Source organism: Seriola dumerili, unplaced genomic scaffold (assembly GCF_002260705.1).
Source record: "Seriola dumerili isolate Sdu_G_001 unplaced genomic scaffold, Sdu_1.0 BDQW01000155.1, whole genome shotgun sequence".
NCBI lineage: Eukaryota > Metazoa > Chordata > Actinopteri > Carangiformes > Carangidae > Seriola > Seriola dumerili.
Genome location: NW_019174410.1, coordinates 1156945 through 1173876, shown reverse-complemented (window position 1 = coordinate 1173876; position 16932 = coordinate 1156945).

Here is a 16932-nt window from a genome sequence, read left to right as displayed (position 1 = left end):
GAGGTCTATCAAAGCCTCACGTGCTATACGAAATCACTGAAGTCTATAGCATGGTCCAGTGCGATATAATTCTAATGTGATGTGTGAAGTCCTTAGTCTTATGCAAGGCCCCTGGAACCCAAGTAATAGTCACTATAACTATCTACCCTAACTAGGTGCCTACTATTGATCCTAGCTCCTATCAGCCTAATATAGTCCTCCAATCGATATACAGTATCTATCTATCAATATCTATCTATCTATCTATCTAATCGATACTCGTATCTATCGTTAATCAAACTCCTATTTCTACTTCTATCAGAGTCTCAATGCTACTCTCATGTCTCACTCTCACTCCTATCCATCTATCATATGTATCTATCCATCAATACTCTCCTCTTCATGCACATACGTCCATACTGGCTAAGTCACGCGTCCCCCGCCGCCCTCACCCCTCAATCTAACCCTCCTAATCCTCCATCTAACTCTCCGTATCCTACTCTACCCCTCATCCCCCCGACCCCCCCGGCCGACCTCCCTATCGCTCATCTGCTATCTATCTATCCCTATTCTATCTATCTCATCACTACTCCTATCTATCAGCTCTATCTAAACTCGCTCACATACCACACATTACAATCAAAACACACACAAGAACGACCAAATTGCGCTGCAATTAATTAATTAATTCATCTATTAATTTATGAGATCGAATAAATATACAGAAAGCTGATGTGAATGTTAAATCGTAAAGAGAAGCTGACGTCATTGATAGCGGCGCCGGTCTGTAGGCGTATCTAAGTAATCACTTTTTAGAGATCCCTGTGGTAAATTGAAATCATATGTCAGCCAAGATCATTTCTAATATCCCAACATGAATAAATTCAGCTCTCCGGTTCTCCCGCGGCCCCGAACGCCTCGTGCTCAGATAGATTCCGCACCACGTCGGAGAACCTTATTTAGTTTTGGGGAAAGTCACGCATTTGCATGAATTAAAAGGCCCCTCCCTCACAGCAGACCACATTAATATATCAACAAAATATGAGTCCGCAGCACTAGATGAACCGGGCCCATCACCCGCGTCAACAAGGCTGAAAGAGGAGGGACCCTCACATATTTAAATTTAGATGAAGCGCTAGTATTATAGGCCGCGAGTAGGGTAATGGGCGGTAAATGGACCCTTATCGCGGTGCTGAATCATAACTATAAAGTGGACGTCTAAATCTCCCCTCGTCTCCCATCCGGACACTTTCAGCTTACTTCTCCGCATGAGACAGCAGCTGCAGCGGCTCAAAGGCCCTTATTAGCCTTGTACGCTGCTGTTCTAGCATTGCGGAGAAGAAGCTGAAGTGCCGGAGTGGAAGACGAGGGGAGAAGGAGACGTCCACTTTATTTATGATTCAGCACCGCGATATCCATCCGCCATACATGCGGGCCTATATAGCCGCTCATCCTAAATTTAAATATGTGAGGGTCCCCTCCTCTTCAGACTTGTTGAACCGGTGATGGGCCCCTGTTCATCTAGTGCTGTCTGGACTCAGTATTTTGTGAATAATTAAGGGTCCCTCTGTGAGGGAGGGCACTGTTTATTCATCATAATGGTGACCTTTCCAAACTAAAAGTCGAGTGGGGGATCATAATCTGAGCACGAGGCGTCGGGGCCGCGGGGAGAACCGGAGAGCTGATTTATTCATGTTGATATAAAGAAAATGAAAAATTCATTTAACCACAGGGATCAAAGAAGTGAACTTTATACCGCCTACAGCCCGAGGCGCGTTTCAATGACGTCAGCTTCTCTTTACGTTTAACATTCAACAGTTTCCTGTATTAATGTTTAAAATTATAGATGAATTTAATTTAATTAATTAAAGCCCAATTCTTCTGTTTTATTTATTTATTTGGTATGTACGTAGTAGATAGATGATAGAAGATAGATAGATAGATAGAATATAGATGATAGATAGATAGATAGATAGATAGAGTAGATATAGATAGATAGATAGATAGAATAGTAGATAGATGATAGATAGATAAATAGACTGATAGATTAGATAGATAGATAGATAAGATGGATAGATAGATAGATAGATGATAGATAGATAGATAGATATGATGATAGATAGATGAGATATGATAGATAGATAGATAATAGATATGATAGATAGATAGATAGATAGATAGATGATAGTAGAATGACAGATGATAGATAGATAGATAGATAGATAGATAGATAGATAGATAAGAAGATAGATAGATAGAAGATAGACAGATAAATCTGAATAGATAGATAGATAGATAGATAGATAGATAGAAATAGATAGAAAGATAGATAGATAGATAATAGATAGAAGATAGATAGAGTCAGTATGGAGAGGAGGGTTTCAGCACGCTGGACACTCCCACGGGACCGACCGACCTGGAAGGCATGACTCCGATCACCGTAGATATCTTGACCTCATTACAGCACGATCTGGGCATGGGGCTAGGGTCCGGTTGAAATGCGTACGACACCTGCAAACCAAGCTCTTGTGATGTGAGCGACCGGCTAGTCAGGAGTGTAGTTCCATCTTCTGAAGTGTGAGGTGCCACATGAACTCCCTCTAGTCTGCCGGAACGTGAACAGCGAAGCAGCTGGATGTGAGCTGAGCGCTGCAGGTCAGAGTGTTGGCACGACTGTCGTTAACAGACGCTTTAGGCTAGACTGCCTGAGCCACCCTCCTGAGTTCCACCTAGCTGAGAGAGTGAAAAAAGCACAGCACCGACCATGCAATGCGTGAACACGGCCGGCGTTAGACCGCTCCGCAGATCAGGATGTTAGTGACTGTCGGGTCGACCTGCGCGTGTCTGACCGACATGATAACCACCATGCTAGCAGCTGAGCACGTGCAGATGCACAGTCGTGCAGGATGGAGTGTGTTCCGGTTTTAAAGGGAACGCTATCATCATTCATCATCATCTTCATCATCATCATCTATCATCATCATCACACACAGTTTGATAAGTTTCCTCCAGCAGAAACTTGTTTTTTCTCCACTTTCCAGTTTTTTTTCAAAGCCCCCTGGTGGACAGGTCAGAGACAGGGCGATCGGAACAGCGGAGGAACAGCGGGAAGAAGAGTAAGGGGTGGCAATCATATCCTGACATTAGTTTCTCCGGTCTTCCACCCTGCTCCGTCTCCTGATGCACTCCAATCACACGTGACGGAGAGCCTGTCTGGTGAACACCAGCAGAGAGAGCTGCAGCATCTTCTCCTGCAGAGCAGCTGACTCAGCAACTCCGTCCTCTCCTCCCTGACGTTCAGCTGCAGGATGATGTGGAGAAGACTGAGCTGATGGAGGATTTTGTTCACGATTTATTATGTTCAAAAAAGTTGTTGTTGTTTGTGTTGTTTTTGCTATTTTTTTAACTTTCAGTGACTTGGATATTTTTCCTTTATATTCCTGCAGGACAGAGGCTCAGACCGTGTGTGAGGAAAAGCTCGGCCTTCCAAGTTCAGATCCTTTTTGTTGTGAGCAGAACAAGGACACTGTTCTTTTCAGCAACATGTGAAGATAATGTCGCCAAGCTGGAGCTGGGGGGGGGTGTGAGCATCAGCCCGCGGGCTCTGCTCCATGAACAGACAACCGGTCTGATTGCCCCTTCTTCTGTGCCACAGAAGTGTAATTCGTACAGGGGTCCATTTATTCATCTGTTTGCCCGCAGGAGAGCCCCGGGGTAATAAGTGATAACGAAGAGGTGGGGTGCTGCGGGGGGGGGGTGGGCTGGGTAAATAAAATTAAATAAATAGATAAATAAAAGTGTGGGGGGGGGGTTCGGTAAACAGCTCACGCGCGTGTGCCAGTAAACACGGGTGATTCGTTTTCTGTTCTATAGAAAAAGAGAGAACTACGAAGAAACTATGACGGTTCATTTATTTAAAAAAAACATTAGAGAGAGAGAGAGGACAGAGAGAGAGAGAGAGAGAGAGAGAGAGAGAGAGAGAGAGAGAGAGAGAGAGGACGGAGAGAGAGAGAGAGAGAGAGAGAGAGGGGGATGTGGCCTGTATAATATGATGGTTGTTGAGCGCCCTCTATGAGATCACCGCTCCACTGTTTCCCACTCTGACTGATAGCTCAGGATCAGAGATCACATCACATCAGGATCAGGCACCAAGGAAGCAGCTAAAAGTTTTTGTTTTTTTTTTTTTTAATCATTTATTATATTATTATTTTTATCTGGTAGAAACACCTGCACCAGGTTAAGCCCGGAACAACCGCAGCCCACTAAAAGAAGAGCTTCTGTGAGAAATGAACGGAAGCGAAAAACAAGCGAACAAACTTCCACAAAAACAAACCAGACCTCGAGTTTCTCCCGAAACGTTCTTCTATCCGGATAAAAACCCCATGAAAATACAAAACATTCCTCATTTTCAACAGGGAATATTCATCTGCACCCCCCCCCCCCCAGCACCAAAAAAGACTCTTACTTTTGAAAAAAGGGGTCTAGAAAGGGAGAGAGAGAGACGATGAGAGAGAGAGGTGAGAGAGGAGAGAACGAGAGGATGAGGGGTGGGTTGTCATTTCCTTAGTAGAGTTATTTACTTTGAGCCAGATGATTACTTTTTTTTCGGAGGAGGGAGGGGAGGAGTGAGGGGGAGGAGGGGGGAGGAGGAGGACTGTAACAATTGAATCAGTTACAGGTCCTTCGCTGCTAGCCGGAGCGCAGTTGTGGAGGGGGCGTCGACGGAGTCGAGGATCGGACCGGACAGAGGCGACGCACATAATGCTCTCACAGCGCAGGATCTCTTGAGGATTTAGCGCTCGCTTGCAGAGGGAGCCGACTGCGCTCTTTGGAGCCCCCGATTCACTGTGGATTTGTTCATATCTACCTGAACAGAGGGAGAATATAAAGAGGGGATTATCAGAGGTAAATGAAAGATGACTGAAACGAGATTGTTTTTTTTTTTTTTTTAGTCTTTAAAAAAAAAAAAAAAAAAAAAAAAAAGCTTTTGGGTGTTTTTGTTTGTGAAGAATCTATGATGGAATCATTCCCTTTGGAAAGTCTCGGGAGTTATTAATTTGCGCTCTTAATGTCTGTTAACCAATTACTTCAGAATCACAGCGTTGTCGCGTGCCCGCTTTTTTATTTTACACTCAGGGTACTGGTGTGTGAAACCAGTTTCTTAATATTATGTCTTGAATTCACTAAAGGTAAACGTGCAACTTCTTGCATTTATAGTGCAATAGCCTACATTCTAGGATTTACTCCCTTGAGAAAGTGAACAAGGCATTGATGAAAAACAAGATTGCGATGCCAGCAACGAATTGCATGACCTATTCCATATGAGAGTGAATGTCCCACTCCCCCCACACAACCCACGCCCCCACGAGCACGCTGGACCACCAGGCGCCTTGTAGCGCGTGATCTGAACATTGTTCTCTAAAATCCTGCGGGCAGAAGACTGCTCCGCTGACCTCCGCTGGATAAAAGAGTGAATGGTGAAGGAACGATTTTCGGGACCTGACCACAGACAGATATTTCGTGAGAGCCCTCTTTTAAAGCACAAACTGGTCCGTTCCAGCTCCACGGATTGGATGAGAAGTTCTCTCTCCACGCGGTGATTCTGGATTCAGAGCTGGGTCAATATTAACACCACAGATTGTGGCTAAACACTCATTTGCGAAATTTGTACCACTTCCTGCACATTGTTTTCTGTTTCTGTTCCGGACAGGACACTTGAGAGAAATTTAGAAGGAATAGAGAAAATTAACTTAACGCGGCTGGGAGATGCAAGAAGTCTGGAATGGGATGTCAAGGAGGGAGGGAGAGAGAGAGATGAGGGGGGGAAGAAGGACGAGTGTGTTTTGGCGAGCCACGACGCATTCTTCATTAACCACCCACCTCTGCTGGCGTCACCAAGGAGTGGCGGCCAGACTTACACCCACAACGGAGAAATCATATGCGTAGCCGTGACTCACAAGGATGATGCTTCAGGCAAAAACTTCAGCAACCAACACCCCCATCTTCTTCACTTTGCACGCGCGCGAACCTGGAGCTGAGTCTGCTGACCGCGCCAACGTAAAACTTACAAATACAACGACGCACCAGAAGGTGGGGGGACGGTGGGTGGGGAAAGGTGTTCAAGAGCACAGAGGGATGTCTAGTTCAACTCTCCCCAAGAGGGAAAGAGTACAGCTTCTCTCATGGCCCTCCCCCGTTCAGGCTCCCTGCCACCAGCTGGCCGTCAGTCTACACTTCCTGCCTGACCTGCCCGTCTCTAAACGTTCCCCCCCGCCCCGCCCCCCCCCGTTGTCATGTATTAATAAGGGCCTGTTGCTCTTCTGATGGACTCTGAATCAACATGTCAGCTGCCATCACACCACTACACACTAACGGCTGCGACTCTGTATGTTCATCACACACACACACAGTGAATTTCGACAGTGGGATTGTCACGAACTCAAAATATTGCATAATTTCCTATTTGTGAATTCAAAACTCTTCTGACAACTTTGCTACAAACATTTCCAGCCCCTAACATACAACACCCAACCCACACAACAGCCATCAACACACACATCACACACAGTCAACACACCACACACACACATCACACCAACACACTACATAGTGCTAGATGGAGTCTGTTGTGAAAGTTCCTGGAGGTGAAACCTTGTGTGCTCATGACTTGAAAATAGACCCTTTTTAGCACCTATTTGCGATATAGGTCTAAGCTGGACTTGCAAGGTTCTAGCTACTGGCACATTACTCCCTGCTTTAAAACTGAATACTGCCTCAAAATAAGTATAAAACACAGAAAGAGAGTCGTCCGAGAACTCTTTTTCTTTTGCGTTTTTGTTTTTTTCTTTATTAATTGGCGTATTGTCATGGCCTTCACACCCTTCTCAGCAATCGCGGTGTACCTCCTGAGGTCAATACCAAGCCACATAAGCATTAGACTCATTGCCTCCCGACCCAAGTTAGAGCGCTGGTGAGCCATCTTTGCCAGAAAGTTGAGCTGAAGTCGAGAGGCCTTGTTGATCTGTGTGGTTTCGCTCAAATCTGAGTGTTCGCAGTATGCTGTTGTGGTATATCTGCCACATTTGTTCAGAGTGGCTGAGAGAGAGAGGAAGAGAGGTGTGTGAGGAGGAGGAGGATTGGGTGAGGTGATAGAGAGAGACATGGGGAGAAGGCGCGGTGAGAGTATGAGAGAGATAGAGCTAGGGAGTCGAAATTGATCACCCGTGCATGAGTGAACTGCTACTATCTATCCTTTGTGTCCTAATCTAGTTTACAGTCGCAGCCTGGCTGGAGAATCTCTCTCCCAAATCGCAGCATCAGTTTGTCTCCAGACCATGCAATCCTGGTTGTTAAACAACACACGGAGCACGGACAATATACACACACAAAAGTCAAAAACTTGACTAATTGTTGGGACTGAAATGATGGCTTGTGTAGTGCATCAAGACTACTACGTCGCTGCAACAACGGATTATGGCGTGTTGTCAGCTATGATGTACTAGCATACTCGCTAACGCGCGACGAATCCCAACCTAGTTAGCCTTCTGCTCTAGGAGGCGTGCCGATCCCATCTCACAATCAGATGGCCACTATGGATATGTAAGCTATATACCCGGAATTACCCTGACACGGTTACTCAAGCATCTCACATGTAGAGGCCGGCGTGGTGCGCTGAGGTGAGAGGAGCCAAAGTGGAGGCGAGAGACCAAAGCACAGACAGGGGTAGGACATATGTACACAAAAAGGAGGACGCAATTGTATAGAGGTGAAGATTGGGGAGCGAAGAGACAAGGCGAGAGAGCAAGGAGGAGAGACGTGAGGAGATTCCACAGATGGAGGAGGGGGGAGGGAGGATGAGAGGAGAGGGGGGAAGAGGAGGTCGACGAGGTCGTAGAGAAACAAGAGCTAGAAATAGATAGAACAAACTAGACCACATTTTCAAACCGAAAGAACGCGAGTACTCACCACAATGATGATTATAGAGCCATGTTTCTATAAGTCTAATTATCTTTGATAAATGGTATATGTAATAAATAATCAAACCAAATGCTAGATGCAGATGATCGTTCAGCAGTGGAAATAAGCCTAGAATTTAGATAAGTATTTGTACACTTTGCATGCTCACGAAGAGCAGGAGCGAAAAGGGAGGAGGAGGAAGCCGATGGATGTGAAAAGTGCGAGGGGGAGTGGTCTGAGAGCTGAGGACGGTGTGGCAAAGGTGAAAGGATGAGGTAGCATTTAAGAGTCCACATCTTAGGATAATTCGTTTTCATAGCGAGACCGCGTGTTGGTCCGAGCAACAAAACCAACGATTCAAACAGGATTTGAGACTCAAAAACACTTCTAATTTCTCTGCCATCAAAACACGAAAAACGTCTTTTTCTTTTTTTTTTTCTTCCTCAGTTGAAACGGGAAAAACAAAAGACTTTAGAAAAGCGAGCGTTAAAACGTGTAGGTGATGGACCCGAGGAGGCTGGTGACTCCAAAAAGGGAGTGGTGTCGCCCCTACCGGCAGACCCTCGGACAGGCAGGCCTGGTCACCCCCCCCCCCGCCCACGCCCCCCGCACCCCCCCGCTGACCCAAGCCGTCCTGTCCGTGCCTGTATAATTGATGTGTGAGATCACCAGACATTTAGAGTTTTGCTGTTAAAATTCTCCAGATCGCTCCATGAGCGCTCAGGCGCGGACAGAACAGGCCTCCGGCTCGACAGGAAGAGACCAAGAAGGTTCAATAAATTGAATTTATTGATTAAATACTTATGTTGTTGATAAAAGGTAAGGAACAGTGTGTATCATATCTTATCAGGGGACGGGACTAAAAATAAAGACTTTACTCTCACTTGTTGACTAAATAACTCGCCTCTCTGTCTCGTGGCAGGCCTGAACATCCATAGTCATGGATGGGGTGGGAGGACGTGTGTCGTGTTGGGGGGGTTGCTGTTGGCGCTGGTTTCAGGTGAGTAAAAAAATAATCAGCAAATGATTGTGTTTTTTTTCCCTTTCCTTCCTCTGAATGTTTCCTGTCTCCTTCAGTTACCTGCGGACTGTCGCCACCGACCATCTGTCCAACCAGGGAGGAGGTTCATCCTGCAGCCCGGCTCTGGCCTCAACATCAGCTGCACCGGGAAGAGGAGCGTTCGTCTGGCCGAGCGCTGCCGGAAGAACACCTTCGTTCTTCCGGATAGCTTGCACGTCGACGGCTCGTTCTTGTTACAACGCAACAGTGGGAAACCCCGTATTACATGTGTGTCGTCATGAAGGCGGGTCGGTAGGAAGAGGAACCAAGCATGAAAGGAAGGAAATTGTGCTGTCACAGGCTAGGGGTGAGGCAACTGAACGAGAAGATCGATGAGTGATAGATAGATAGATAGATAGATAGATAGATAGATAGATAGATAGATAGATAGATAGATAGATAGATAGATAGATAGATAGATAGAGTCAGTATGGAGAGGAGGTTTCAGCACGCTGGACAGCTCCCACAGGGACCGCCGCCCGAAGGCCACCGTCAGCCTGTGGAGTGAGTCATCTTCACTCATTTAACATCTCTGCTGCGTGACGTCACGTGCTGGATGTGACGCGCTGTTAGGTCAGGTATGTTGTACGATTATCACCTGCAACTGTTTATAGTCTTAGATTCGCAACTCGGACAGCGACCCAATCAGAGTGTTCCACCTGAGTGACGCAGACGTGACGACACTGAGATCACACCTGCAGCTCATTGACCTCTGAGAGAGTGAACTGACTGAACACGGCGGGCTGTAGACGCTCCGCAGGTCAGGATGTTGTGACTGTCGGGGTTCGGACCTGCGGTGCTGACACTGGACAGATAAACCACCATGTGGCACTGAGGCCTTGATACACAGTCCGTGCAGGAGGAGTGTGTTCCGGTTTTAAAGGGAACGCATCATCATCATCATCATCTTCATCATCATCATCTTCATCATCATCATCCCAGTTTGATAAGTTTCCTCCAGCAGAAACTTGTTTTTTCTCCACTTTCCAGTTTTTTTCCAAAGCCCCCTGGTGGACAGTCGGAGACAGGGCGGGAACAGCAGGAACAGCGGGAAGAAGAGTAAGGGTGGCAATCATCATCCTGACATTAGTTTCTCCGGTCCTCCACCCTGCTCCGTCTCCTGATGCCTCCATCATCACACGTGACGGAGCCTGTCTGGTGACACCAGCAGAGAGAGCTGCAGCATCTTCTCCTGCAGAGCAGCTGACTCAGCAAACTCCGTCCTCTCCTCCCTGACGTTCAGCTGCAGGATGATGTGGAGAAGACTGAGCTGATGGAGGATTTGTTCACGATTTATTATGTTCAAAAAGTTGTTGTTGTTGTTGTTGTTTTTGCTATTTTTTAACTTTCAGTGACTTGGATATTTTTCCTTTATATTCTGCAGGACAGAGGCTCAGACCGGTGTGAGGAAAGCTCGGCCTTCCGAAGTTCAGATCCTTTGTTTGGAGAACAAGGACACTGTTCTTTTCAGCAACATGTGGAAGTAATTGCGCCAAGCTGGAGCTGGGGGGGGGGGGGGGGGGGGGGGGGGGGGTGAGCATCAGCCCCGGGGCTCTGCTCCATGAACAGACACCGGTCTGATGCCCCTCTTCTGTGCCCACAGATAGGTAATTCGTACAGGGGTCCATTATTCATCTGTTGCCCGCCAGGAGAGCCCCCGGGGTAAAAGTGTAACGAAGGGTGGTGGTGGGGTCTGCGGCTCGAGGCGCTGGGGGGGGCTGGGTAAATAAATAAATATATAAATAAAAAGTGGGGGGGGGTTCGGTAAACAGCTCACGCGCGTGTGCCAGTAAACACGGGTGATTCGTTTTCTGTTCTATAGAAAAGAAGAACTACGAAGAACTATGACGGTTCATTTATTTAAAAAAACATTAGAGAGAGAGAGACAGAGAGAGAGAGAGAGAGAGAGAGAGAGAGAGAGAGAGAGAGAGAGACAGAGAGAGAGAGAGACAGAGAGAGAGAGAGAGAGAGACAGAGAGAGAGAGAGAGAGGGGGGATGTGGCCTGTGATATATGATGGTGTTGGAGCGCCCTCTATGAGATCACCGCTCCACTGTTCCCACTCTGACTGATGCTCAGGATCAGGATCAGGATCAGGATCAGGATCAGGCACCAAGGAAGCAGCTAAAAGTTTTTTTGTTTTTTTTTTAATCATTATTATTATTATTATTATTGTGATCTGGTGAAAAACACCTGCACCAGGTGAACCGGAACAACCGCAGCCACTAAAGAAGAGCTTCTGTGAGAAATGAACGGAAGCGAAACAAGCGAACAAACTTCCACAAAAACAAACCAGACCTCGAGTTTCTCCCGAACGTTCTTCTATCCGGATAAAACCCCATGAAAATATCAAAACATCCTCATTTCAACAGGAATATTCATCTGCACCCCCCCCCCCCAGCCCGGAAAAAAGAACTTAACTTTAAAAGGGTCCCCCCCCCCCCCCCCCCCCCCATTCCCCCCCCTCCCTCCTCCGAAAAAAAGTAATCATCTGCGCTCAAAAGTAAATAACTCTACAGCGAAAATGACAACACCCCCTCCTCCTCGTTCTCCTCTCGCACTCTCTCTCTCGGACAAATCTATATCTGCCCTCTCTTTCTAGACCCCTTGTTCAATGATCATAGCTTTTTTCGGTGCTGGGGGGCGAGGGGTGCAGATGAATATTGCCTGTTGAAATATGAGATGTTTTGATAATTTTCAATGGGGTATTTTATCTCGCGATTAGAAGAACGTGTCGGGAGGAAACTCGAGGCTGGATTGTGTTTTGTGATGGAAGTTTGTTCGCTTTAGTTTCGCTTACCAGTTCATTTTCTCAAGACAGCTCTTCTTTAGTGGGCTGCGGTGTTGTTCCGGTTACAACCTGGTTGCAGGTGTTTTTTCAACCAAGATTCCACAATAATAATTATAATAATGAATTGATTAAAAAAAAAAAACATAAAAAACCTTTTAGCTGCTATTCCTTGGGTGCCTATCACTGCATCTGTGATTGAAAGATTATCCTGATCCTGATCCTGAGCATCAGTCAGAGTGGGAACTAGGGAGCGGTGATCTTCATTAGAGAGGTCGACCTCAACTATCCAATCATAATAATCACACGGCACACATCCCCCACTCTACTCTTCTCTCTCTCTCTCTCTCCTGTCTCTGCTCTCTCTCTCCCATTCTTCTCTCTCTCTCTCTTCTCTCTCTCTCTGTTCTCTCTTCTCTAATGATCTTTAAAATAAATGAACCGTCATAGTTTATCTTCGTAGTTCTCTTCTTTCTATAGAAAACAGGAAAACGGATAATCACACTGTTTACTGGCACAACGCGCGTGATCTGTTTAACCGAACCCCCCCCCCCACTTTTTAATCTTATATATTTATTTATTTATTTACCCGCAGGCCCCCCCACCCCCGCAAGCCACCCACACTTCGTTACACTTTTACCCCGGGGCTCTCCTGGCGGGCAACAGATGGAATAAATGGCAACCCTGCTACGAATTAACCTATCTGTGGCGCACAGAAAGAGGGGCATCAGACCCGTGTACCTGATTCATATGGAGGCAGAGCCACCGGGGCTGATGCTCACCCCCCCCCCCCACCCCAGCCCAGCTTTGGCGCAATACTTCCACATGTTGCTGAAAAGAACAGTGTCCTTGTTCTCCACAACAAAGGATCTGAAAAACTTCGGAGAGAAGGCCGAGCATTTCCATCACAGCCGGTCCTGAGCCTCTGTCCTGCAGAATATAAAGGAAAATATCCAAGTCACTGAAAGTTAAAAAATAGCAAAAACAAACAACAACAACAAACAAAACTTTTTTGACATAATAAATCGTAAACAAATATCCTCCATCAGCTCAGTCTTCTCCACATCATCCTGCAGCTGAAACGTCAGGGAGGAGTGAGGATCGGAGTTTTCTGAGCCAAGACTTGCTCTGCAGGAGAAGATTGCTGCAGCTCTCTCATGCTTGGTGTCACCAGACACGCTTCCGTCACGTGTGATGATGGAGGCATCAGATGAGACGAGAGCAGGAGTGAAAGACCGGAAGAAACTAATGTTCAGGATGATGATTGCCAACCCCTTTACTTCTTCTTCCCGCTGTTCCTGCCATGTTTCCGCAGCCCTGTTCTGGATCTGTCCACCAGTGGGCTTTGGGAAAAAACTGGAAAGTGGGAGAAAAAACAAGTTTCTGTGGCACCGGAAACTTATCAAACGGATGATGATGATTGAAGATGATGCATGATGAAGATGATTGATTGATGATGAATGCGTTCCTTTAAAACCGGAACACACTCCTCCTGCACGGACTGTGTATCAAAGGCCTCAGTGCCACATGGGTGGTTTATCTGTCCAGTGTTCAGCAACGCAGGTCCGAACCCCGACAGTCACAAACATCGACGAATGTGCAGCCCTCTGCTGCGGAGCGTCTACAGCCGCCGTGTTTCAAGTCAAGTTCCACTCTCTCAAGGGTCCAATAGAGCTGCAGGTGTGAGCTCAGTGTCGTCACGTCTGCGTCACTCAGGTGAACACTTCTGATTGGGTCGCTGTCCGAGTTTGCGAATCTAAGGACTATAAACAGTTGGCAGGTGTAATCGTACGAAAACAATACCTGAACCTAACAAGCGCGTGCACATCCAGCACGTGACGTCACAGCGCAGAGGATGTTAAGATGAAGTGAAGATGACTCAACTCCAGACCTGACGGTGGACTCTCTCCTGGGCGCGGCCTCTGTGGAACTCCACGTGCTGGAAACCTCCTCTTCCATTAGCTGAGACTCTTCTATCTAGTCTATCTATCTATCTATCTATGCTATCTACTGCGTATCTATCTATCTTATCTAATCTTTAAGTCTGTCTATCATCACTAGCATCTATCACTATTCATACGATATCTATCTGAGTCATACTATCAGTCTAGTGCGTTAATCTAATCTATCTTGAAGTCCTTGATCTTATGCAAGGCCTGGACCTTATCTATCTACTACTCTAACTAGTGCCTACTAGATCCTACTCCTATCAGCTATATCTATCAGTTCCATATCTTGATCTATCTATCTATCTATCCATTATCTATCTTTTAGTCTATCTATCCTATCTATCATCACTCGTACTCATACGATATTATTCTACTTCTATCAAGTTCAATGTATTCAGTACTCTCATCTATCATTATCTATGTCATCAACTTCATGAATACTCTACTCTAGTCACCGTCCCCCCTACTCAACTACCTCTATCCTCATCTAACTCCGTATCTACTTACCCCTCATCCCCGCCCCCGCGACTCCCTAATCTGCTACTATCTATCCATATTCTATCTATTCATACTATCCTATTCTATCAGCTCTATCTAACTCGCTACATACCACACATTAAATAAAACAAAAGAACAGACAGAATTGGCTGCTTAATTAATTAATTAATTCAATCTATTAATTTATGAATCATAATATACAGGAAACTGATGTTGAATGTTACAACGTAAAGAGAGCTGACGTCATTGAAGAACGCGCCTCCGGCGCTGTAAGAGCCGGTACTAAGTAGAAGTCACAATTTTTAGGATCCCTGTGGTAAATTGAACATTTCACCTCATTTCTAATATCAACATGAATAAATTACAGCTCTCCGGTTCTCCGCGGCCCCGACGCCTCAGTGCTCAGATAGATTCCCACCCAAACTCGAGACCTTATTTAGTTTTGGAAAGGTCACCCATTTGCGATGAATTAAAAGGCCCCTGCCCTCACAGCAAAGACCCTTAAATATTCAACAAAATATGATCCGCAGCACTAGATGAACCGGGCCCATCACCCGGTTTTCAACAAGCTGAAAGAGGAGGGGACTCCTCATCATATTTAAATTTAGATGAGCGCTGTGGATTATAGGCCGCGAGTAGTAATGGGCGGTAATGGACCCTTATCGCGGTGCTGATATCATAACTAATAAAGTGGAACGTCAAATCCTCCCGCTCGTCCTCCCACTCCGGCACTTTCAGCTTACTTCTCCGCATGAGACAGCAGCTGCAGCGGCTCAAAGGCCTCTTATTAATTGTACGCTGCTGTTCTACAGTTTCGCGGAGAAGAAGCTAGAAGTGCCGGAGTAGAGAAGGAAACGAGGGAGAGAAGGAGACGTTCCACTTTATTTATGCATTCAGCACCGCGATATCCATCCGCCATACATGCGGAGCCATATTATACGCCTCTCATCTAAATTTAAATATGTAGGGGTCCCCTCCTCTTCAGCTATGTTGAACCGGTGATGGGCCCCTGTTCATTATTGCTTGCTCTGACTCAGTATTTGTGAATAATTAAGGTGTCCCCTCTGCTGAGGAGGGCACTGTTATTCATCCATAATTGGTGACCTTTCCAAACTAAAAGTCGAGTGCGGGGATCTATTATCTTGTAGCCACGAGGTCAGTTCGGGGTTCCGCGGGAGGAGAACCGCGAGAGCTGATTTATTCATGTTGATTATTAAAAAAATTGAAAATTTCAATTTACCCAGGGATCAAAAAACGTGAACTATTATACCGCCTACAGCCCGAGGGCAGTTTCAATGACGTCAGCAATTCTCTTTACGTTTAACATTCAACAGTTTCACCGTATTTAATGTTTAACATATATCGATGAATTAATATAATTCCAATTTAAAAGCCCATTCTTCTGTTTATATTTGATTTATTGTATTCGAGTTAATAATAGGATAGTAGTAGCATAGATAGATAGAAATAGATAGATAGATAGATATATGATTAGAATAGATAGATAATGATAGATAGATAGTAGATGATAGATAGATTAGATAGATTAGTAGATAGTATAGATGGAAGATAGATAAATAGACTAGATAGATTAGATAGATAGATAGGATAAAGATGAAGATAGATAAATAGATGAGGATAGATAATAGATAGAATGACTGATATAGATGAGTAGATAGATAGATGAGATTAATTAATATGATAGGATAGATAGTTGATGGACCTAGAGATATAGATACAGAAATAGACACTCAAGATAGATAAATAGCAGTAGTATAGATAGAGTGAGATAGATAGATAAAAGACTAGTAGATAGAAATCAGATAGAATTGAAATAGATAGAAGATAGATAGATCAGATAGATAGATAATAGATGAAGAGATCATAGATAGTAAAGATAAGATAGATAGAGTCAGTATGAGAGTGGAGGGTTCAGCAGCTACTCCCACGGTGACACCGAACTCGGTGGAGCGAGCTGCCCCCGGGACTCACGCCAGCGACCTCATTTACAGCACATCTAGCAGCTACGCGTCCTGGAAAGCGAGCCCTGCAGGACCACTCTTGTGATGTCGACGGGCTGTGTCGGAGTTGTAGATTCTATCATGTCACATTGACCCACAAGGACTCTCTGATCTGCCGGGACGTCTGACACGCAAGCCGCATGGATGGAGTGTCCCACTAGGCCGTGTCAGGCCAGGACTGTCTGAGGCACGTAGCTGCTAACAGCGCTTGTAGTCTTAGATCTGCCTGGACAGCCACCCATCCTGAGTCTCCACCTGGGCATGCTGACGAAGAGTGACGAAATAAAGATCTACACGGTGCTAGCGCAGACCCTGTGCAGAGTGACTGATAGAACACACGGCCGGCTGCTATAGGAGCGCGCCTAACCGCATGAAGAGCCTCAGGATGTTGTGACTGTCACGGGGTCGACCTGCAAGGCTGTGTCTGACCTGAAGACATGAGTAAGACCACCACTGCTAAGCCCTACTGAGCAGCTGATGCCTATGATAGCACACAGTCCGGTGCAGGAGCGAGATGTGAATTCCCCGGGTTTTAAAGGGAACGCATCACATTCATCATCATCTTCATATCATCATCTATCATCATCATTCATCCCAGTTTGATAAGTTCCTCCAGCAGAAACTTGTTTTTTCTCCACTTTCCAGTTTTTTTTCAAAGCCCCCTGGTGGACAGTCGAGACAG